Source organism: Musca autumnalis, unplaced genomic scaffold (assembly GCF_047663935.1).
Source record: "Musca autumnalis isolate F117 unplaced genomic scaffold, ASM4766393v1 scaffold_3, whole genome shotgun sequence".
Classification (NCBI taxonomy): domain Eukaryota; kingdom Metazoa; phylum Arthropoda; class Insecta; order Diptera; family Muscidae; genus Musca; species Musca autumnalis.
In genome coordinates this window covers 131,627,678-131,651,267 of record NW_027411866.1, presented here as the reverse complement: position 1 = coordinate 131,651,267, position 23,590 = coordinate 131,627,678, and the positions used below count along the sequence as shown (strand labels likewise).

General features: G+C 39.1%; 1 protein-coding gene across 1 annotated transcript in view; it reads right to left on the bottom strand.

Annotated features, from left to right (window-relative positions):
* m (zona pellucida domain-containing protein miniature) overlaps positions 1–23,590 on the bottom strand; it is a 196,426-nt gene that overhangs the window by 141,471 nt on the left and 31,365 nt on the right. The window contains exon 2 of the mRNA XM_073979526.1: positions 19,935–20,131. The gene's annotated coding sequence lies outside the window, so the exon portion shown is untranslated. The remainder of the gene's footprint in view (positions 1–19,934; positions 20,132–23,590) is intronic.

Here is a 23,590-nt window from a genome sequence, read left to right as displayed (position 1 = left end):
TTCCACCTTCCACAAATGACTTCAGGGTAGGTACCCGACGACATGATCGTACAATCACCCGCATACGTAACGAACTCAATGAGCCGGCACCCTGTTGCAGTTCAGAAAACGTCGTTTTGATAATTTTGAATACTGTTATATCGCGTTGCACTAATGTTCGCGGACAACCCTGGCTTCACATAATTTACTACAGACCGTCCTATCACGTTACATGCGGTCAGCAAGGTTTCTTTGTCTGCACCCCAAGGACCGCCGGCTAGGCACTTGAGGACTCTGTTCTATATCTCGGCTTGTCGCACGATGTGAACATACTGTCAAATTTTAACTCTAGGATCTTGGGGTTGTTACTGATTGGAATTATGTTACTATAGACCAGCACATTCAATTAGGAGGACCCCGACCCACTGCATAGGTCACATTCCACTGGGGAAGCAGTGACACAAATGCCAGAGGTGAGTCCATATTCAGCTTTATTGTAATGTGATAAGTTGCAATTTTTTACTAACCCTCTCTGGCTTTATGCAAGGTGGTACAACTGTCAAGCTGAGATGTTGATAATGATTTGGGAGTCAAAAAAAAAAACGGAACTCGTAATATTTAGAAAAAGGAAATTTCTGAATTCCAGCCAACAATTTTGAACGGAGTTGCACTGGAACTTTCTCCGGTAGCTAACTATTTCGGTAAATTGATTGTCATTAACAAGTATTATCGAGGTGCGGATGAAGAAAGGTCTTATTACACTGAGCTCTTGATAATGATTTGGGAGTCAACTTTGAAAAAACGGAACTCGTAATATTTACCAGAAAAATCCAAATTTATGAATTCCAGCCAACAATTTTGAACGGAGTGGCACTGGAACTTTCTCCGGTAGCTAACTATCTCGGTCAATTGATTGACATGAACAAGTATTATCGAGGAGCGGACGAAGAAAGGTCTTATAAAACTGTACTCCTGCAATAACTCCGTTCGGAAATTTGTGGCTCAGACCATAAGACATACACTCCCTATATGTATATAGCCTTGGTTCTGCTCATTTGAACCTGTGGTGGACTTTCCTGGTGATAAGCACTTGGGAATAAGCCACTTCTGTCCAAACTATCAACCGTCAAGAGGGCTGAGTCAATTACTGGAGTAAAAAGCACTCGAGTATCAGAATCAGGGTTTCGGTGTCGGAGTCCACGAGTCGGAGTCGAGCAATTTTGTTGGAGTCGAACTCTGAGTCGAAAAAAATAACTCGACCCCGACTCCGGGCAATTTTTATACCCTCAGCATTTATGCTCGTTGAGGGTATGTTCACTTTCATACGGGCAAAATGTGCCTCATCGTCGATTATAAAGCAGCATTCGACAGTCCCCTCCGATCAAAGGTATTCCACGCAATGTCTGAATTTGGTATCCCCGCAAAGCTCATCCGGCTTTGTAAGATGACTTTAACTGATACTAGGTCCTCAGTTAAAATTGGAAAGAACCTCTCCGAAGAATTTTGTACCAAAAGAGGTTTCAGACAAGGAGACAGCCTTTCGTGTGACCTATTCAACATTTTGCTGGAAAAGGTAATACGAGATGCAAATGTCAAAAGAAATGGCACAATTTACACCAATAGCCACATGTTACTTGCCTATGCTGATGACATAGACATCATGAGACGATCAGTAAAGGAAGTAACTGATACCTTTAGGAAGGTCGAAGCAGAATCTGCGAAAGTGGGTCTGGCGGTAAACGGCGAAAAGACCAAATTGATGGTGTCGACGCGCAGAGCGTCCATAGAGCTCGGACCAACTGTGGAAGTTGATACCTACAATTTTGAGGTAGTTAAAGACTTCGTCTACCGCGGCACTGCCATAAACACAACAAACAACATCAGTTGTGAAATAAGAAGAAGAATTGTATTGGTCAACAGATGCTACTATGGTCTAAGTAAGCAATTTAAAAACAAAGCCACATCTCGTCAAACAAAAATAACACTATACAAAACGCTGATACTACCCGTGCTAATGTATGGCTCCGAAGCATGGGTACTTGCGCAAGCAGATAAGGCAGTGCTTGGTGTGTTTGAGAGGAAAATACTTCGAAAGATCTACGGGCCGATTTGCGTTGACGGTGAATATCGACGTCGTATGAACCACAAGCGATGATGAACCCGCTAAAAAGGCGTATGAATACATGCCACATGGCGGTGCACGCAGAATCGGCAGGCCTAAGCTTCGATGGAGCAAACAAGTGGATGAAGAAATGGAAAGGCGCGGTATTCCAAAAAGTCAAGCGAAAAACAGAGAGGAATGGAGATCTTTTCTTAGTTCGGTCTATGGAACAAATGTTCTGTAATGGGCCAACTAAGTAAGTAAGTAAAATGTGCCTCATCGAAATAATGGTTTTAGACGAAATCCATTTCAGTCAATTTGGAGGTGATTTAGCCATGTCCGTCCGTCTGTCTGGCTGGAGCGCACTATAACTCTCTACGGATCAACCGATTCGGTCCAAAATTTGGCTTTCGTAATATTTTGTCCAAACTTAGTTTTACCGATTTTTCAAATGCATACTCATTAAAGTCTGATACCGATAAGTAACTTTTCCATATTTAACACTTGAACTTTGAGGAAAATCTCCTTCTTTCCCTCTTCTTCTTGATTATATTGTATTTCAAATAACGCTTCTTATTCTGTTGCCAGTGGAACTTTTCTGAACTTATATTTAACCCACTAAACTTAACCTTAACGAAAGGAAAACATGAAAAAAAAATAAAGCAAAACAACAACAATTCCCAACAAAGTGTGTGAATGCCGGTACTTTGAAGAGGGATTTTCCTTCCTCATTCATTTCTTTTTTTTTTTTTTTGCTCACACAGAAAAATGATTGATGTGTTTACTTTTTTATGTGTGTCTGCTGCAGTAGTCGTTCGTCGTCATTCATTCTGGGGTGAATGTTATTTGTGTGTGAATTTCTTCATGTACTTCTTATTCTTCCTACATAGTATATGTCTTTTTATACCCTCCACCATAGTATGGAGGGTATATTAAGTTTGTTTTTCCGTTTGTAACGCATTGAAATACTCATTTGCGACCCTATAAAGTATATATATTCTTGATCAGGGTAAAAATCTAAGTCGATCTGAGCACGTCCGTCCGTCCGTCCGTCCGTCCGTCCGTCCGTCTGTGGTAATCACTCTAGCATCCACAAAAATGGAGATAGGACGCTGAAATTTTGGGAAAACGCGTCTTTTGTTTGCAGGCAGGTCAAGTTCGATGATGGGCTATATCGGTCCACGTTTTGGTATAGCCCCTATATAACGGTACCCCCCGATTTGCGGTATTTTGACGTTTTTAGCTACATTTTCAGACCGATTTGGCTATAATTTGACATTTAGGGTTCTTAAGTATCAATAAACTTATATAACAAAAGTTGTGGACATAGGTCCACGTTTTGGTGTAGCCCCCATATAACGGTACCCCAGATATACGGTATTTTGACGTTTTTAGCTACATTATAAGACCGATGTAGCTATAATTTGACATTTAGGGTTCTTAAGTATTAATAAACTTATATAAGAAAACTTGTGGACATAGGTCCACGTTTTGGTATAGCCCCCATATAACGGTACCCCCCGATTTGCGGTATTTTGACGTTTTTAGCTACATTTTCAGACCGATGTAGCTATAATTTGACATTTAGGGTTCTTAAATGTCAATAAACTTTTATAACAAAAGTTGTGGACATAGGTCCACGATTTGGTATAGCCCCCATATAACGGTACCCCCGATTTACGGTATTTTGACGGTTTTAGCTACATTTTCAGACCGATTTGGCTATAATTTGACATTTAGGGTTCTTAAGTATCAATAAACATATATATTAGAAGTTGTGGACATAGGTCCACGTTTTGGTATAGCCCCCATATAACGGTACCCCCGATTTGCGGTATTTTGACGTTTTTAGCTACATTTTCAGACCGATGTAGCTATAATTTGACATTTAGGGTTCTTAAATGTCAATAAACTTATATAACAAAAGTTGCGGACATAGGTCCACGTTTTGGTATAGCCCCCATATAACGGTACCCCCCGATTTACGGTATTTTGACGGTTTTAGCTACATTTTCAGACCGACATAGCTATATTTTGACATTTAGGGTTCTTAAGTGTCATTAAACTTATTTAATAAAGCTTGTGGACATAGGTCCACGTTTTGGTATAGCCCCCATATAACGGCACCCCCCGATTTGCTGTATTTTGACGTTTGTAGCTACATTTTCAGACCGATTTAGCTATAATTTGACATTTAGGGTTCTTAAGTGTCAATAAACTTATATAACAAAATTTGTGGACATAGGTCCACGTTTTGGTATAGTCCCCATATAACGGTACCCCCGATTTACGGCATTTTGACGTTTTTATCTACATTTTCAGACCGATTTAGCTATCAATTGACATTTAGGGTTCTTAAATGTCAATAAACTTATATAACTAGTGGACATAGGTCCATGTTTTGGAATAGCCCCCATATAACGTTACCGCCCGATTTCAGGTATTTTGAGAATTTTACCAACAAGTTTTAACCGAATTATCTGTAATTTGAACATTTGACATTTGAAATTCTTAGTGGTCACCACACCTCTCCACCAAAAATTGTCAAGAAAGCCCCCATATAACGGTACCTCCCGATTTTCAGTAATTTGATGATTTTAGCTACAATATTAAAAAGAACTAGCAGTAATTTGACATTTGAAGTTCTTAGTGGTCACAACACCTCTCCATCTAAAATTGTCAACATAGGTCCATGTTCGGATATAGCTCCCATGTAACGGTACCTCCCAATTTTCAGTAATTTGGCAATTTTAGCTACAATTTTTAACAGAACTAACTGTAATTTGACATTTGAAGGTTGTAGTGGTCACCACACATCTTCATCAACAATTTTCAACATAGCCTCAATATAACGATACTTCCCGATTTTCGGTACTTTGAGGATTTTACTTAAAATGTTTAACCGAACGTAGGTCCATGTTTTTGTATAGCCCCAAAACAAAAAGTCAACAAAAATTCTGCAACAAAAATTGTTCATTTAAGTTCATATTTTCGTATAGCCCAGATACCTCCGAACTAGCTGTTAATGACATTTGAAGTTCCCACGTTATGTACCGATTTTTGATATTTTGAGGATTCTAGCTAAATTTTGTAACCGAATTAGGAGTTATTTGACATTAAAGGCTCCCATCAAAAACTGTCAACATAGGCCCATCTTTTATTATAACCCCTATATAACAGTACCTCCCAATTTCTAGCCCACCAAAAATTGTCAACAGTTAGATATAGGCACCATAAAAAAGGTCCTCCCGAATGGAGCATTTTATGTACATTTTCTGACATTTTAACGTACTCACTTAAAGTTGGGGACAGGAATGAATATTTTATGGTGGAGGGTATGAAAAGTTCGGCCCGGCCGAACTTAACGCTTTTTTACTTGTTATTCTTCATCTTCTAGGTTATGGATGGATCTGTGAATAAAAATACAATATAAACCCTAGAAGTAGTAGTTGCAACAAAGTTCCAAGTGTAGTATAAATATTTCTTCTTTTATGAATCTGTTCATTTTTCTTGAAAACACACACACGCACATAGTGAAACGTTAAGACTTATGCACATTATTCGATTGTAAGACATTTTCATTGCATTACATTTATGTGGAGAGGGATGTATGTTGTTATTCGCCATCATCCATACTCAAAGAGCTTTATTTAATGATGATGCAGCCATCTAGCAATCAACCATCGTCGTCAGTCTTAACAGTCTTTTAAGCTTGCAGAATACACGGAAAGGGGGAGAGTTCCTTGGTGTTGTTAAATTAATTGCAAAATGATGCATGAAATGGCATAAATGAAAAATGTTCATTTCATAGTTCATATTTTCTTTTAATTGCCAAAGTGTCATTATCCCAATTTAACCAAGTTAAAAGGGAGTTAATGCAAGTGTTAATAATTTTGTTAATGTTTATTAAAAGTTGGCGCCGTCAGTCGGTGAGGGTATTTTTGTGCAAAGTTAGGTTTCGTACGGTTGTAAAAAATTGTCTTTAGATGCAATGAAAGTGATTTTTGTGAGAATTCATAAATAATACAATAAAAATATATTCTCTGCAATGGATCGTAGAGCAACAATGTGTTTTGGATATTATTCTCTTAATCTCGTTTACATTGACTGATTGGCTTAAATATGACAAAGCCTAAGATTTATCTTTGTCCCTGTTGTATCTTATACGTCTCAAAACTCACCGTGCTGTTACATTGGGAGCTAAATTTAACACCAGTAGAGGCTAGTTAGTAACATAAAATGCCACTTCATTTACCGAGGAGGTGCTGTTAACACACCTACGACATTGTCTGCTCCCACGGCGCCTCAGGTCAAAATTTTTTTCCTGGTCAAAATTCCGTAACTAATTATACGGATATAGATGTTTTCATAATTCTTTTTAGACAGATAACATAATTAGCTTTCAGATGAATTATAAACGGTCATATGAGGTCTGGAAGTTGCAGAGAAATTCAAGGTCAAAGTTAAAATTTAGGGTTTTTTTACTATTTTTCATAAAACTATGAGTGTTTTGTGTTTTTTATATCTTCCTATATATTAAAGATGGTCAAACATCAATAAACTATAAAAATACAAAAACCCTAAAAAAATCGGAAAAAAATAATTTTTTTTTAAAAAAATTCAAAAATTATTTAAAAAAATCTACAAAAAAAAAATAAATTTTTCAAAATTTAAAAAAATACTCCTTGGGTTTTCATAAAACTTAGACTCGTATAAAACTTATATACTCAAAACATTTATATTTGTGTAAAAAATCGCTAATTCATTTGGGAAACGGAACCAAAAAAACACACGTTTTTACCCATGTAATTTCAATAAATTTAAAAAAGTGTTAAAATTTGGAATTTCATAAAATTTAGTAACTGAGGAAAAATTAAAATAGCTCATGTTGTGTAAACCCTGCCGTAATCTATTAAAACTATTTTTAAAGGCCACACTCCTACCTACCTTATAAAAAAGCAAAGAACACAATATCTGTTACAGTTTCCGCGAAGTAGCTATTTCTTTCTCCAGAAATTTGCAAAAATTACGTATTTCCAAAAATGGGAAAAAATCTTTGTCTTTGACAAAACAAAATTTTGACTTTTGGCCAGGAAAATCGATTTCTGACCATTGTGCGACGTCAGAAAAAAGATGCATTCTATTAGAATGCGGGAGTCAGAACGAATTTTACAAAGCTTACGAAAATGTTAAACGTCAAATTGATTGCAGGTACTTTCTCCTAGAGAAACAAACCAGAAAATGTGACGGCAAGTATAGAGAAATCTTGAGGCTTTACTCCTCACCAGCATTAGAAATAGCTATTCAGTTCATGAGCATGGGTTCCGTAAGTAGCAATGCACTACATTTGTCAAGGACTCCAAATGAACAAGCCGTGCAATAAGACAATGTCAGTGTCTCCCAACTTATCAAATACAAGAGAGAACCCCTAGATCAGCAACGCTATCAAGCAAGGCTTAGAGCATTTTTTGTTGAACACATTCGGGATGGTGCATTCGTGTAAATTCCTATAGATGACACCGTGTGATACAGGCCCGCCCAACAGACTGCCTGCACTTTTCATGCTCGTACACGTTAGGTCCCATGCGTTTAACCCTCCTATGAATCTCTTGTGTAGGACCACTTCCGCGTAGAAGGACATAGTTCAACAACATAGGGCATAGGTAGTACTTAGTCAGTTCCCCTTGGAACTACGGAAAAAGATCAGCTAGGAGTACGTATCTAGATATCTACTGAAAGGCGGACAATAGAATTTCTGGAAGTACTTAGCCTGGGCAGTAAGAAGTACTTACACATTCAGAGTTTCGCTTAAGGTTAACTAGGAGTACTCATCCAGGTCTCCACCGATAGCGCAGGGCCTGTTCAAAGCTTGGGAGTAAAAACCAACTGGTGTACTTAACCAGATCACCGCTGCAAGTTAAGCAGACATAGGTGACCGGCACTAAATAGATCAAGTTCCCACCATAAAACTCGACTTCTGTAACTAAAACCCAAATCACCATGTGTTATCACCATCCCGGTTACAATCGGAGGGAACTTACAGACTCATTAGTATGCTTCTCTCCACGGAAATCTTTAGAACGATTTATTCGACAAATGACGTAAAAGCTGAGTGTTAACTTCAACCTTTGCGCGGATCTTGATAATGGCCATCATACAGCTGATAGATAGATTAACTAACCACCCAAGTCTCCAATGGACGACTAACAGTTTTTAGCCTTACAAGTCGTCGGTACAGGATGATATACATAGATGATTATAGATGGCTGCGCTTTCTAAATCTAATCTTACCTGCCTACAAATTGACAGACAAGTTGCACACCCTGAAATTCCTTTAGTACATTGTGTTCGGATAACACATTCGGGTACCTCACTCATAAAAATTCAACATTTAAGGTTTAGTGCAGTTTAGGGGCTGCTCGAGGATCATTTTGAATTTTTTACCGAAGATTTTCTTTGTGCTGCAGTTCATAGTGATATAATGTTTTCAGTCAAGTCCATGCTTCTTGGCAAAATAGTCCAAAAACTTTACAAATTCTACGCTAACCAAATAAAATGGCATGAAAAATATTGAAAGGAATGACTCCCAAAATTGACTGTACGAATATAAACTATATCGGTTCATACCATCAGTAAGACATACATACATATTTTCCCACAACATCCCGAAAGGGATAAGGGAGACTTCTCTCATACCATTGATTGCACCCCGATTCTCAAAATTTCAAAATATTTCGCAATAAAGGCAGCCTTACCGACACATGGTAATCTTAAACTAAAATTATGTTCGAGGATGGACTCAACATTTTCGCTTGGTTGTTATTTAAGGGATCTTCGACAACGACATACTATTTTTCGTTGGCAAGTCTATGTTTCCTAACATAATAGTCCAAAAGCTCTAAGAATCCTACCGTGGTCACTTAATATGCTGACATTGAAACAACGAAATATTATCATATTCGAAGCTCTCATTCCTGTACCTCCCTTACAAAAGTTCTTCTGTTTCCAATAACAACGATATAAATTTTCCCGATTTAAAGAAAATGCTATGGTGACCAACTAAAGGGGTTATAGCCACTTATTAAGCACGAAAAATTAAATTTTTCATGAATTTTTTACAAGAAATCTAACAATTTTTTTAGAAGATTTTGTTTTATCTGATTGATCACATCTTGAGCTACTGTCGGATTTTTTTTTTTTTTTTTTTTTTTGAAAAATATTGCACATTTTTCTCACAAATGACCTCCTACGAAACACTAAAGCAGTTTGCGGTGCCCACTGTAACTCGAAAACGAATGTTTTTGTTTAAGAACCTCATAATCTCTGAGCTATAGTGGGCACCGCATACAAAAATGACATTTCGAGAAAACCGCGTTTAAAACTTCGATGATACATACAAATCACAATGAATTTTCTCTTTCTAATGCTCATATCTCAGCTAATTTTTGTCCGATCGGCTGAAAATTGTTTGCAACATATTCTTTTCCACCTGTGGGTGACGTAGGGGATGAAAGATACCAAGGAACGGTCCTAACCGGCTTTAACATGGCAAAGTCCAGGATTTATCTTGGACCCTCTCTGATCTCAAGTGGACACTGACCTCCCCGTGGTTTAGCTGCCTTTAACACCCGTTAAAGGTAGTGAGCTAAAATGTGCCGCGCGTTCACCCATAAGAACGTTAAAAACTTGGGTTTGGGCGTCGGGTTAGAAACCCACACCTACAAAAAAAGGCCTAATATGAAAAAACGAAAGAAAAAAAAACAAATCCCTCTAAAGTTGACGAACCCTGCAAACGTTTTAAGGACCATGATCTGCGAATCTGCACCTGGAATGTTCGCACTGTTTATAGAGAAGGTGCAGTTTACGCGTTGGCAGATGCACCTGAAAAGTACAAGGCCGACATTACTGTCATACAGGAAATTCGATGGATTGGGAAATGCGTCACAACAACACCTAATGGTGACGCACTGTATTATATTTGCCATGACATAAAGCATGAGTTTAGTTGCGGATTTGTAGTTGGTCGGAGTTTAAAACATCTGGTCTCCAGCTTCACCACAGTGAATGAAACACTCACTGCAATTCGATTTAAAGCAAAATTCGTCAACATCAGCTTTATTTGCGCTCAGTGACGAACAGAACAAAGATATATTTTACGAGCGCTTAGAAGAAACTTATGACCGTTGCCCTGCCCATGGCATTAAAATTATACCAGGCGATTTCAATTCCAAAATTGGAAAGGAGAATATCTTTGGCCCAACAGTCGGGAAATTCAGTCTCCACAGTGAAACATCTGACAATGGTATGAAGCTGATAGTCTTTGCAGCTGCACGAAACATGGTAGTTAGCAGTACCAGATTTAAGCATCTCGATATTCATAAGGGCACCTGGCTGTCGCCAGATCAAAGAACAAGAAATCAAATTGAACATGTTATTATAGATGGAAGACATGCATCAAGCGTATTGGATGTACGATCGTTCCGAGGTGCAAACATAGACTAGGACCACTACCTTGTTGCAGCAAAGGTACGCATGCGGTTAAACGTAACAAGCAAAGTACGAACAGACACAACACGAAAGTTTGACATCAGTAAGTTGCAATCACAACAGACAGCCACAGCATATTCCACTCAACTAGCCCAATTGCTTAATCAAAGCACTCCTCGTCCCGATAACATGTCAGGACAATGGCAACACATTGCCCACTCCATGCAAACAGCTGCAAAATCAGTACTTGGATACCAGAGTCCTCCACCAAGGAATCCATGGTATGGCCAGTAGTGTCGTGTTGTTACCGAAGAGAAAAATGCGGCATATAGGGCTACTTTACAATCAGTAGCAACGCGTAGCGCACGAGAGAAGTACCGGGAGAAAAGGAGAGAGGAGAAACGTCTTTTACGCAGGAAAAAGAGAGAGATGGAAAAAGAGAGATGTGAAAAAATCGAGATGTACAGGAGACAGAATGAAGTCCGAACCAAAGAGTGAAACATCAAACTGATGGCTTTGGCACTGGCACTGGCATATCCTCCTGTAGAGACCAGCAAGGTAATTTGGTAACTGATACAGATGGTGTGCTGAGGATATGGAAAGAGCATTTTTCAAAACTGTTGGTATCCAATAGTAGCGAACTCGACGAAGATACCACAGATCCAATCCCAGAAGATGGTATTGAATATATACCACCCGGCCAAGATGAGGTAAAGACAGCAATGAACCGGCTGAAGAATAATAAGGCAGCAGGAGCTGATGGCCTACCAGCCGAGCTGTTTAAAACCGGAGGCGACACGCTGATAAGGTGTGTGCATCAGCTAGTTAGCTCCATCTGGCAGGAAGAACTCGTACCCGACGATTGGAAACTGAGCATCCTCTGTCCCGTCCATAAGGAAGGAGATAAGATATAGGGGCATACTTCTTCTCCCTATCACCTACAAGATAGTGTCGGGGATATTGTGCGACTAAAGCCCACGGTCAACGAAATAATTTGACCTTACCAATGCGGCTTTAGACCTGGTAAGTCCATCATCGACCAGATTTTTACCCTGCGGTAAATCCTGGAGAAGACCCAATAGTTGCAGATCGACATCTACCACCTTTTTGTCGATTATAAAGCAGCCCGCTACGTTCAAAGGTATTCCAAGTCATGCCTGAATTTGGTATCCCCGCCAAGCTCATTCGGCTTTGTAAAATGACTCTAACTGACACAAGATCTTCAGTTAAAAATTGGAAAGAACCTCTCCGAACAGTTTTGTACCAAAAGAGGTTTCAGGCAAGGAGACAGCATTTCGTGTGATATTTTCAACATCCTGCTAGTTATACGAGAGGCAAACGTCAAAAGAAGTGGCACAATCTACACCAATAGACACATGTAAAAGAAGTAACCGATACCTTTATGAAGGTCGAAGTAGAATCTGCTAAAGTGGGTCTGGCGGTAAACGGCGAGAAGACCAAGTTGATGGTGTCGACGCGCAATGCGTCCCTTGAGCTCGGATCAACTGTTGAAGTTGGTTCCTATAATTTTGAGGTAGTAAAAGACTTCGTACACCTCGGCACCGCCGTAAACATAACAAAGGACATCAGTTGTGAAATAAAAAGGATAATTATATAGGCCAACAGATGCTACTTTGGCTTAGGTAAGCACCTTAAAAACAAATCCACAACTGTCAAACAAAAATAACGCTTTACAAAACACTGATACTACCCGTGCTAATGTAGGGCTCCGAAGCCTGGGTACTTGCGCAAGCAGATATGGCCGTGCTCGGCGTGTTTGAGAGAAAATTCTTCGAAAGATCTACTGACCAATCTGCGTTAACGGTGAATATCGACGTCGCATGAACCACGAGCTGTATCAGCTATACAACGACATCAGTATAGATAAACGTATCGAGATGCAGCAATTGCGTTGGCTAGGCCATATAATAAGAATGAGCGATGATGATCCCGCTAAAACGGCGTATCAATTCGAGCCGTATGGCGGTGCACGCAGAATTGGCAGGCCAAAAAATAGATGGCGCAAACAAGTGGAAGCACGAAGCAGAGAGAATTGGAGATATTTTCTTAGCTCGGTCTATGGAACAAATGTTCTGTAATGGGCCAGCTAAGTAAGTATCTTATTCCACCTGTACTTTAAAATGAACGAGTAAAAAATGTTTCGTTTTTTTTAAATTTGTAAGTGGCCATAACCCCTTAAATGGCGGGTTAGCACGATACCTTGCGAAAGGAAGGGCTACCCACATTAGGTTCAGTACCATGTGGGCCTGTTCCTTCAGATACCTCCTCTGTTGTGATCATGGCTACAACATTATGGTCTTCTTTTTTAGTGGAAGCCAATACTTCCTGAGATATGGGCCATAAATGTCCCAGACTTTTTGGATTTTGTTGTCATGCTATAATTTTATTCTCCATACTTCTCTCAATAAAGACCCCAATTTTCCATTAATTGGATTTAATGGGTGCAACGCTATTTCATTTTCAAATTAGAGATCTGTTCATAGTACAAATTAGGTCCACTACTAATGTTATTGTTTTTTGTAAAGCCATAGGCTGAGAGTATTTATCTGTCGACAAAGCCGAAAGATTCTGTTTTACTTGTTTTATTTCAACATACCCCTCTTTTATTTAGCAGCATCTCCATATTCGTTTCGTAGAATATGTCTTCAAAATCCAGTATCTCTAGTCTTTACAGTTTTATGCCTCTACCCAAATAGGAAATATAATAAAGTAGTCTTCCACCTGTTTTCGGTCACCTTTCATTTTCACAATATTCTTCAATTTCCGCTCAATCCTTTCATATGTTAATAATTAATAACTCACAGAGCGAAGAGATTTGCTGACATATTTAACAGTTTTACTTTCTATCGATGAACGTTTGAGCCGATAAATAACATCAAATTAACGGTTTGGGGTATCCAAACAAAAAGAAATGCAAAGATTTCAAAAGACCGCTTTTTTATTGTTCTGCTTGTATAATTTCTGTGTCAAATATAATCGGCAACGACAAGGCCATATGATCTGTGGCCATAAAACAGGCGATGACAAAAAAAAAAAACAGAAATAGCAGCTTCCATTTTTTCTGATCTTTGATTAAAATGTCTGCTACAACAACTGTAAACAGTTGTTTGGCGGTATACAACTTCTTTTGATTCATTGTAAGCTGCTGGCTAATACCCAGCCACAACGACACTGCTCACATGCGTTATTTCCGAACACGAGTATCTCTATCTCTATCTTGATGAAGACGTAAAGTAAAGAAATTGTAGACTTCTTTCTGTTTCTGCTTCCACATCCATATGAATTGGAATGAATTGGAACAAGCGGTACAATAACCCGGCCAATCTTTAACACTTAACAATTGGGGCATGTTGTTGTTGTTGTACAAATAAAATACACATGATACATGAGCAACAACAACAACACCAAGAACGGTTTTTACAATTCAAAACATTATAAATTAAATTAAAACCGTTAACGGTTTTTGAATTATAATCAGCTAAACTGAATTATTAGCAGCAACAACAACAACAACATCAACAACCACTCAACAAGCCACCATAGGTGCTGTAGATGGTAGACAAACAACGCTTACAAATAACGTCAATAGGCAACCCATTAAATAGAAACAAAGCTTGTGACAATCAATAAAATATAACAAAGACTGAATAAGTTAAATAGGTAAGGGTAGGGGGGGTAGAGATAAACATCAATAAATATATTTCCATAACGATTGATGCCATCCAAATGAATGGGTCTTTGGCGTTAAGTGGGAAATATGTTAATGTTGTACTAAGTGACTTCAAATTTCTTTTTCTCATAGCATTCAGACAATGACTTAAACTCAGCGGGATATATGGGGATATACGGATTATCTTCTCCAGCATTTCCGTCTTGTGAGAAAATTGGTTTTTAATTAAAATAAGTTCCGGATACTTTTGCTTTCACATCAACGATTGCAGGCAGATTCTATGTTTTACGGACTTATATGGCATCTTTTTTTCACCACTCCTGGTAGAGAAGTTTAACAGTGTTGAAAATTACTCAGACAAGTAAAATAGTATCAGTCGGCTTTATGACAGAGATGTTGTAAAAACCAAATATCTTTTGCAATTCCATTAAAAAAAAAAATTGCGAGCACATCTACGATTTTTGTTATAGAGGTTAAGGAAAAAAATGGTTTCAAATCCGTTCGCGTTCACAAAATTGGCCGATGCGCGCAAAAGTTATAGCGGTTTTGTTGTCATATAAAGAAAAAATATTTAAAAATGAATTATTTGTTGTTATGAGAAAATGTCTGCGTAAATCGTTAACAACATTCCATATTTGTTCGTACATGTTAAAATATTTACAATTTGTTTTCGCGGAAAATCGACAAATAATAGAAACAAGTAAAAAAGTATCAGTCGGCTTTGCCGACAGAGATATACGAATATACCGACATAGACCAATGGGGGTGCCATACGGGGTTTTTACACCATTCGGGCTATTTTCCCAAGAGGTATGGACTTGCCCCTGAAACAACTTTTACCATCGTAATTGAGGCAGCGAATGTAAGTTGCTTCAACAAAAATCAAAGTGATTCAATAGCAGGTCTTAAAGTAAACTTATCCAAAATTTTGTGTGGGAGGTACCGGATGGAGTGGACAAATATAGTCCATATTCGAACCTGATCTATATCTGGTAGATATTATGAGAATGCGCAAAGTATGGAAGTGACCGATTTCACTCCCATTAAGAGTTATCGTGCGCACAATTTTTCCGAACATTTTTGAACTTTTGTGGGGTAGGTACCTGAAGGAGTGGACCGATATGGTTTATCTACGAACGTAAACTAAGTTTGGAAACAATATTACGAAGGCCAAATTTAGGCCGGAATCGGCATATATTTTCGAGAATTATCTTGCGCTTCCATAGGGTTTGTTTTTCAACTTTCAGGCTATTTTCTCAGGAAGTATGGACTTGCCCCTGAGGAAACTTGTACCTTCGTATACGGGACAGTGAATACAAGATGTTACAACAACAACCAAGGCGATTCGAGAGCAGGTCCTAAACTGAACTTTTCCGAAATGTTGTGTGGGAGGTACTCGAAGGAGTTTACCGATTGAGTCCATATTGGAACCTCATCTAAGTCTGGTAAATATTTCATAATGTGCAAAGTAAGGACCAAATCGGTTACTCCCTTCAAGAGTTATCGTACGCACGAATTTTCCGAAAATTGTCGAACTTTTGTGGGGGAGGTACCGGAAGGAGTGGACCGATATAATCCATCTTTGAACTTAAACTAAGTTTGGACAAAATATTACGAAAGCCAAATTTTGGACCGAATAGGCAGATCCGTTCGTGAGTTATCTTGCGCTCCAACCACTACACATACGGTGTTATAGGGTTTTTTGTAACTTTCAGGTTATTTTCTCTCGTATAGAGGACAGCGAATACAACTTGCGTAAACAAAAATCAAAGCGATTCGAGACCAGGTCCTAAACTGAACTTTTCCGAAATTTTGTGTGGGAGGTACCCGAAGGAGTGGATCGATTGAGTCCATATTGGAACCTCATCTAAGTTTGGTAGAAATTACACGATGTGCAAAGTATGGCCCAAATCGGTTATTCCCTGCAAGATTTATTGTGCGCACCAGCCCGCCAGACAGACCGACAGACAGACGGACGGACATCGCTAGATCTACTCAAAATTGTCTGAAACGGATATCGTACAAACATACTTGGTGTCTAAAACCATTATTTCGATGAGGCACATTTTTTGTCGTATCAAAGTGTAAATACCCTCTTTAACCTAAAGGCTGAGGGTATAAAAATGTACAAAGGATCCTCGAACAGACCCTTAAGCACACAAAAATTTGCAACATTTGTGTGGGTGGTACCACAAGGATAAGACAGATAGGGCCCAAATTTGAACATAAACTAAGTTTCGAAAATATTTAGATATCCAAAGTTTGGGCCAAATCGGTTGCTACGTCTATGAGATATCGGGCGTACCATTTTAGCGAATATTTTCGAATTTCCGAGGTACCGGAAGAATTTCCGAGGTACCGGAAGGACCTATAAGCACCACCTTCGAATTTCATATAATATTCGAAGAAATATTACAATATCCAAAGTGTGGATGAACACAGTATTCGGTTCGAGCTCTCCGGCCACTGCATATGTATGGTGCCATAGGGGTTTTTTTACAACTTTCGGGCTGTTTTCTCAAGAAATATGGACTTGCCCCTGAAAAAACTTTTACTGTCGTAATTGAGGCAGCGAATGCAAGTTTCTTCAACAAAAATCAAAGTGATTCGAGAGCAGGTCTTAAAGTGAATTTATCCAAAATTTTGTGTGGGAGGTACCCGAAGGAGTGGACCAATATAGTCCATATTCGAACCTGATCTATACCTGGCAGACATATTCGGATGTGTAAAGTATGGACAAAATCGGTCACTCCCTTCAAGAGTTATCGTACGCACAATTTTTCTGAAAATGTTTGAACTTTTGTGGGGGAGGTACCTGAAGAAGTGGACCGATATGGCTTATCTTCTAACTTAAACTAAGTTTGGACAAAATATTGCGACCGAATCGGAAGATCCGTTCGAGAGTTATCTTGGGCTCCAACAACTACACACGGTGTCGTAGGGGTCTTTTTGCACCTTTCAGGCTATTTTGCCAGGAAGTATGGGCTTGCGCCTGCTGAAACTTGTACCGTTGTATGGAGGGCAGTGAATAGAAGTTGTTACAACAAAAATCAAAGTGATTCGTGAGCTGGTCCTAAACTGAACTTTTCCGAAATTTTGTGTGGGAGGTACCCAAAGGAGTGGACCGGTTGAGTCCAGATTGGAACCTCAATTAAGTCCAGTAGAAATTTTATGCTGTGCAAAGTATGAACCAAATCGGTTACTCCTTTCAAACGTTATTATGCTCACAAATTTTCCGAACATTTTCGAACTTTTGCGGGGGAGGTACCCGAAGGAGTGGACCGATATGGCCCATCTTCGAACTTAAACTAAGTTTAGGCAAAATATTACGATACCCGAAATTTGGTTCGAATCGGTTGATCCGTTTGAGAGTTAGCGTGCGCACCAGCCAGCCAGACAGACGGACATTGCTAAATCGACTCCAAATTGTCTAAAAAGGATTTCGTCCAAACATACTTGTGGTCTAAAACCACTATTTCGATGAGGCGCATTTTGCCCGTATGAAAGTGGATATAAAAAATGAATTACAGCATAGTCTCGATAATCCGGACAACGCGGAAATGATACCAGAAATTCGGTATCCCCATGGTAATGCTGAAACATCCGGGATAGCCGGGAGTCCTACGTAAGGTCTGAATATGTCGCTAGCTACTTATGTACATTGTGCCCGAAGTCTAGAAAATATGAAGGGTGGTCTCGTAAAGGTAAATGGTACAGACCGAGTTCTCTTTTTTCGCCCGTAGGAAAGACTCTTGATGCTTTACCCCTACCCCAGCTTTAGAAATAGCTATTCAGTTGCCGATCATCTGAATCGCAACCGTAAGCTGCACAGCACTACAATAACGCTGAACACCATCTCCACACATATTAGCTGAGGACTGAAAAAGAACAAGCCGTGGCATAGGCCAGTGGTGGTGGCACTCGAGTTACCAAAAACACTCTACGAGAGTGTTTCAAGAAGACACTCTCCGGAAAAATTTAAAACGAGGCCGTCTCGGAGAACACCACAAGGTCATCTTGAAGAAGACCACAAGATCATCCCACAAAATACCACTTGGTCTTCCCACATAATTCCACAAGGTTTTCTCATAGAAGACCGAATGGTCTTGTAGTAGAAGATCACAAGTTCTTCTCGTAGAAGACAACAAGGTAGTTTAAAAGAAGACCACAACGTCATATCTAAGACGACCACACGGTCTTCTCATAGAGGACCACAAGTTCTTCTAATAATTAACCAAAAGGTCTTTTTCAAGAAGACCAAAAGTTCTTCTCATATAATACCACGGTGTTTTCACGTAGAAGACCACAGAGTCTTCCCATAATGCCTACTAAAAGAAGACCACACTGTCTTCCCATAGAACACTACAAGATTTTCTCATCTCGTAGAAGATCACAAAATCTTTTCGTAGAAGACCACAAGGTCCTCTCGTATAAGACCACAAAATCTGCTCTAGAACACCACAAAATCTTTTCATAGAAGACCAAAAAGTCTTCTCATAGAGGACCACATGGTCCTATCATAGAAGACCACATGTTCTTCTCATAAAAGATCACGTGGTCCTTCCACAATTAATATAATTTCAATACAATTTCTTCTCATAGAAGACCAGAAGGTCTTCTCACATAATTCCACAAGGTCTTCCCATAGAACACCACGAGGTATTCTAGTAGAAGACCGCAAGACCACAATTTCTTTTCACAGAAGACTAAAAGGTATTCTCATAGAAGACCGCAAGGTCTCCTTTTAGAAGAACACAATGTCTTCTCATAGAAGACCTGAAGGTGTTCTCACAAGGACTTCACAGAGAAGAGCACGGGGCCTTCTCATAGAAGAACACACAGTCTTCTCATAAAACGTCGTAAGGTATTTTACGACTAGAAAATCCTATCGTAGAATACCACAAGGTCTTCTCGTGGAAAACCAAAAGGTCTTCTCATAGAAGACCACAAGGTCTTCATGGTATTCTCAGGGCACACGAAATGTCTTCTCATAGAAAACCACACTATCCTCTCATCAAACACAGTAAGGTCTTGTTATAGAAGATCACAAGATCTTCTCACAGACAACAGTAAGGTCTTGGTGTAGAAGATCACAAGATCTTCTCACAGACAACAGTAAGGCTTTCTCGTAGAAGACCACAGAGTATTTCTGTAGAAGGCCTCAGGTCTTTGCATAGATGATCACAAGGTTTTCATGTAGAAGACCCCAATTTCTTGTCATAGACGACCATAAGGCATACTCATAGATGACCACAAGATAATCTCATGGAACACCGAAAGTCTTCTTGTAAAAGTCTACCAGTTCTTCTCGTAGAAGACCGCAAGTTATTTTTGTAGAAGAGAACAAGGTAAGGGGTAGGCCTCGATTATAAGAATAATTTTATCTTCAAGCATGGACCTTTTGTGAACACGATTTTAAGGACAATTAGACCGTCAAGCATTCACTTTTTAGGCAACTTAATCTTCCCTATAATATAAATGATCGGATGTATAATCCACATGCTAAAATTTCACTTCAAAATAATAATTTTCTTTTATAGTAGATGTGGACAGTAGGAATACCGTAAGAAATATAACCACCCATAAAATTCGTTGTTTTTAATTTATTAAATAAAAACAAATGAAAATAATAACAACAACTAATAATAATAATCAACATTGCATTTTATTACTTACCACACAAAAACGTTTGTAAACGTAATGAAGAAAAATTTACGACTTCGATGCTTTAGCCGGACGAGACGTTGTGATGCGGTTCGGTGCGGTTGTTTAAACACACAAGGGGAGGAAAGGGAGAAATTTGGCCAATTAAAAAAATAGTCCACAATTAATGAAAAGCTTTGCTCGCCTCTTAGTTTATCTGTTACTTGATTCTGTTGGAAAAAGAAAAAAAGAGAAAAAGATCGAAAGAGATGAAAAAATAAGTAATAATTTCAATTTATTTATTCTGTAGTTGTACGAAAACGTTTTCACTAAAATAATTAAAACATAAAAAATACGAGCATAATCAGCAAAAAGAAATGAAGGAACAAGCCAAAAAAACAGGCACCAAACCAAACTGTACATGATTTACAAACAGTTGCAACATACATTTGGACACTTTACACATTTCTAAGCTAATGGGGGGTAAGTGTTGGGCAGCTAAGTTTTTCGCATTTTGTTCGACATAGAACAGCCTTTGGTCAAATGAATGTTTGTTGTTAATGTAAAACCAGCCAAAAAGAACAGAAATAAGCCAAATAGAATCATGTTATTTAATTTTCCGGGATTAGCAAATTGCGTGTGTGTGTGCCCGCGTTGGCTCCACATTACATTTAGAAACATTCCTAGCATGCCAAACCAAACCACACGGAATATAAAAAACAAAATATTCTCGAAAAAATGGGTCGACCATCAGCAGCGGGTTATTTTGCATTGAGACAACGAGAGAGGCTTTTGCCGCTGCTGTTCCTCAGCTGCTACGGCTGCTGCTGCTGTTGTAAAAACCACTTGCGAATGTGGCGGCATTAATAAATGGTATAAATTACAAACTATTTGGCTAGACGCCAAAAATTTTTACTATTACAACGTGAAAATGTTACCATCACACCATTCAGTCAACCAACCAACAAACGGAGGAACTAACAACCAGTTAGCCATCTAACCAGTAAACCATCAGGCTTGGTGTGCATTCAATGCATGTGTGAAGAATAGCATTAAAACCTAAATAGCTAAAGCTCTAATTTTCGGCAAATGTATAAACATGTGTTGCTATGTGTGTGTGTGTGTGTGTGCTTAAAAGATCAAGAATTTGATGGTATGTTCAGATTTTTGAATTCCACTTGCAGCCGCATATAGAGGAACATGAACATTAATTTAATACTACTAATAATACGAAAGGGAACTAATTTTTAAGCTTCTCGCCTCTTGAGAACAGAAGAGCAATATCTCCATAGAAGATAATTTAGATATAATTTACAATTATACTTATAATATATAAGGATAATTGCAAAAGTGGTAAAAACATTAGCTACAGAGGCCATCAGCTGATTTTAAGTCATTCGTCTATTAATATTCGATTTTTATACCCTTAACCTTTAGGCCACACTCCACGTATGTTTGGACGAAATCAGTATCGGACAATTTGGAGTCGATTTTGCCATGTTCGTCCGTCTGTCTGCCCGACTGGTTGGTTGGAGCGCAAGTGACTCTCGAACGGAGTTTTCGTAAATCAAGTAAAAAGATGGGCCATATCGGTTCACTCCTTCGAGTACCGTCCAATAAAACTTCAATTTTTTATACCCTACACCACACTGTGGTAAAGGTTATTATGTCTTTGTGCATTAGTTTGTAACATGCAAAAGGAAACGAGATAGACCGATAGTTCCTTTTAGAGATATACATAGAATAACTTTCTGAGTTGATTTACGCATGTCCGTCTGTCCATGTCCATGTTTACAAAGTACAGGTCGCATTTATTGTCCGGTTTGGGAGCATAGTTTTTTTGGCTCAAGAACGAACGCTTTTTATTTGGGTAAAAAATCGGTTCAGATTTGGATATAGCCCTCATATATATATTAGCCCGATTTGAGATATTTGGTGCACCAAACACGCTATATATCTCCGATTTTGTTGAAATTTGGAATAGAAATATATAGAAATATATGTGCCATATGTGGTATAGAAATATATGTGCCAAATTATATCGAAATAGGTTCAGATTTGGATATAGCTCCAATATATATTATCGGCCGATTTCACGTATTTGCTGCACTAAACACGCTATATGTTTCCGATTTCAATGAAATTTGGAATGTGTGACTGAATTCGGTCTAGAAATAAATGTGTGGGTGACGTAGGGGATGGAAGATGCCAAACAACGGTTCTGACCGGTTTTAACATGGCAAAGCCAAGATCTGCGAATCTGCATCTGGAATGTTCGCACTCTTTATAGAGAAGGTGCAGTCTTCGCATTGGCAGACGTACTTGAAAATTACAAGGCCGATATTACTGCCATACAGGAATACGATGGATTGGGAAAGGCGTCACAACAACACCTAAAGGTGACGCACTGTATTATAGCTGCCATGACGTAAAGCATGAGTTTGGTTGCGGATTCGTAGTTAGTCGGAGGCTAAAACATCTGTTATCAAGCTTCACCCCAGTGAATGAAAGACTTGCTGCAATTCGAATAAAAGCAAAATTCTTCAATATCAGCTTTATTTGCGCTCATGCTCCCACTGAAGAAAAGGACGAACAGACCAATGATATATTTTACGAGCGCTTAGAAGAAAGATATGACCGTTGCCCTGCCCATGACATTAAAATCATTCTAGGCGATTTTAATGCCAAAATTGGAAAGGAGAATATCATTGGCCCAACAGTCGGGAAATTCAGTCTCCACAGTGAAACATCTGACAACGGTATGAGGCTGATAGACTTTGCAGCTGCAAAAAACATGGTAGTTAGCAGTACCAGATTTAATCATCTCGATATTCATAAGGGCACCTGGCTGTCCAATAGCAGCGAAGACGACGAATATACCACAGTCCCAATCCCAGAATATGGTATTGAATGTATACCGCCCAGCCAAGATGAGGTAAGGACAGCAATAAATCGGCTGAAGAATAATAAGGCAGCAGGGGCCGATGGCTTACCAGCCGAGCTGTTCAAAACCGGAGGCGGCAGGAAGAACGAGTACCCGACGATTGGAACCTGAGTATCCTGCGCCCCGTCCACAAGAAGGGAGATAAGACTGTATGCTCTAACTATAGGGGCATAAGTCTATTCCCTATTGCCTACAAGATCGTGTCAGGGATATTGTGCGAACGACTAAAGCCTATGGTCAACGAGATAATTGGACCATACCAATGCGGCTTTAGACCTGGCAAGTCCACCATTGACCAGATATTTACCCTGCGACAAATCCTGGAGAAGACCCAAGAGATGCAGATCGACACCTACCACCTTTTTGTCGATTATAAAGCAGCCTTCGACAGCCCGCTGCGTTCAAAGGTATTCCAAGCCATGTCTGAACTTGGTATCCCCGCAAAGCTCATCCGGCTTTGTAAAATGACTTTAACTGACACGAGGTCCTCAGTTAAAATAGAAAAGAACCTCTCCGAAAAGTTTGGTACCAAAAGAGGTTTCAGACAAGGAGACAGCCTTTCGTGTGATCTCTTCAACATCCTGCTGAAAAAGGTTATACGAGAGGCAAACGTCAAAAGAAGTGGCACAATCTACACCAATATCCACATGTTACTTGCTTATGCTGATGATATAGACATCATGGGCCGATCAGTAAAAGAAGTAACTGATACCTTTATAAATGTCGAAGGAGAATCTGCTAAAGT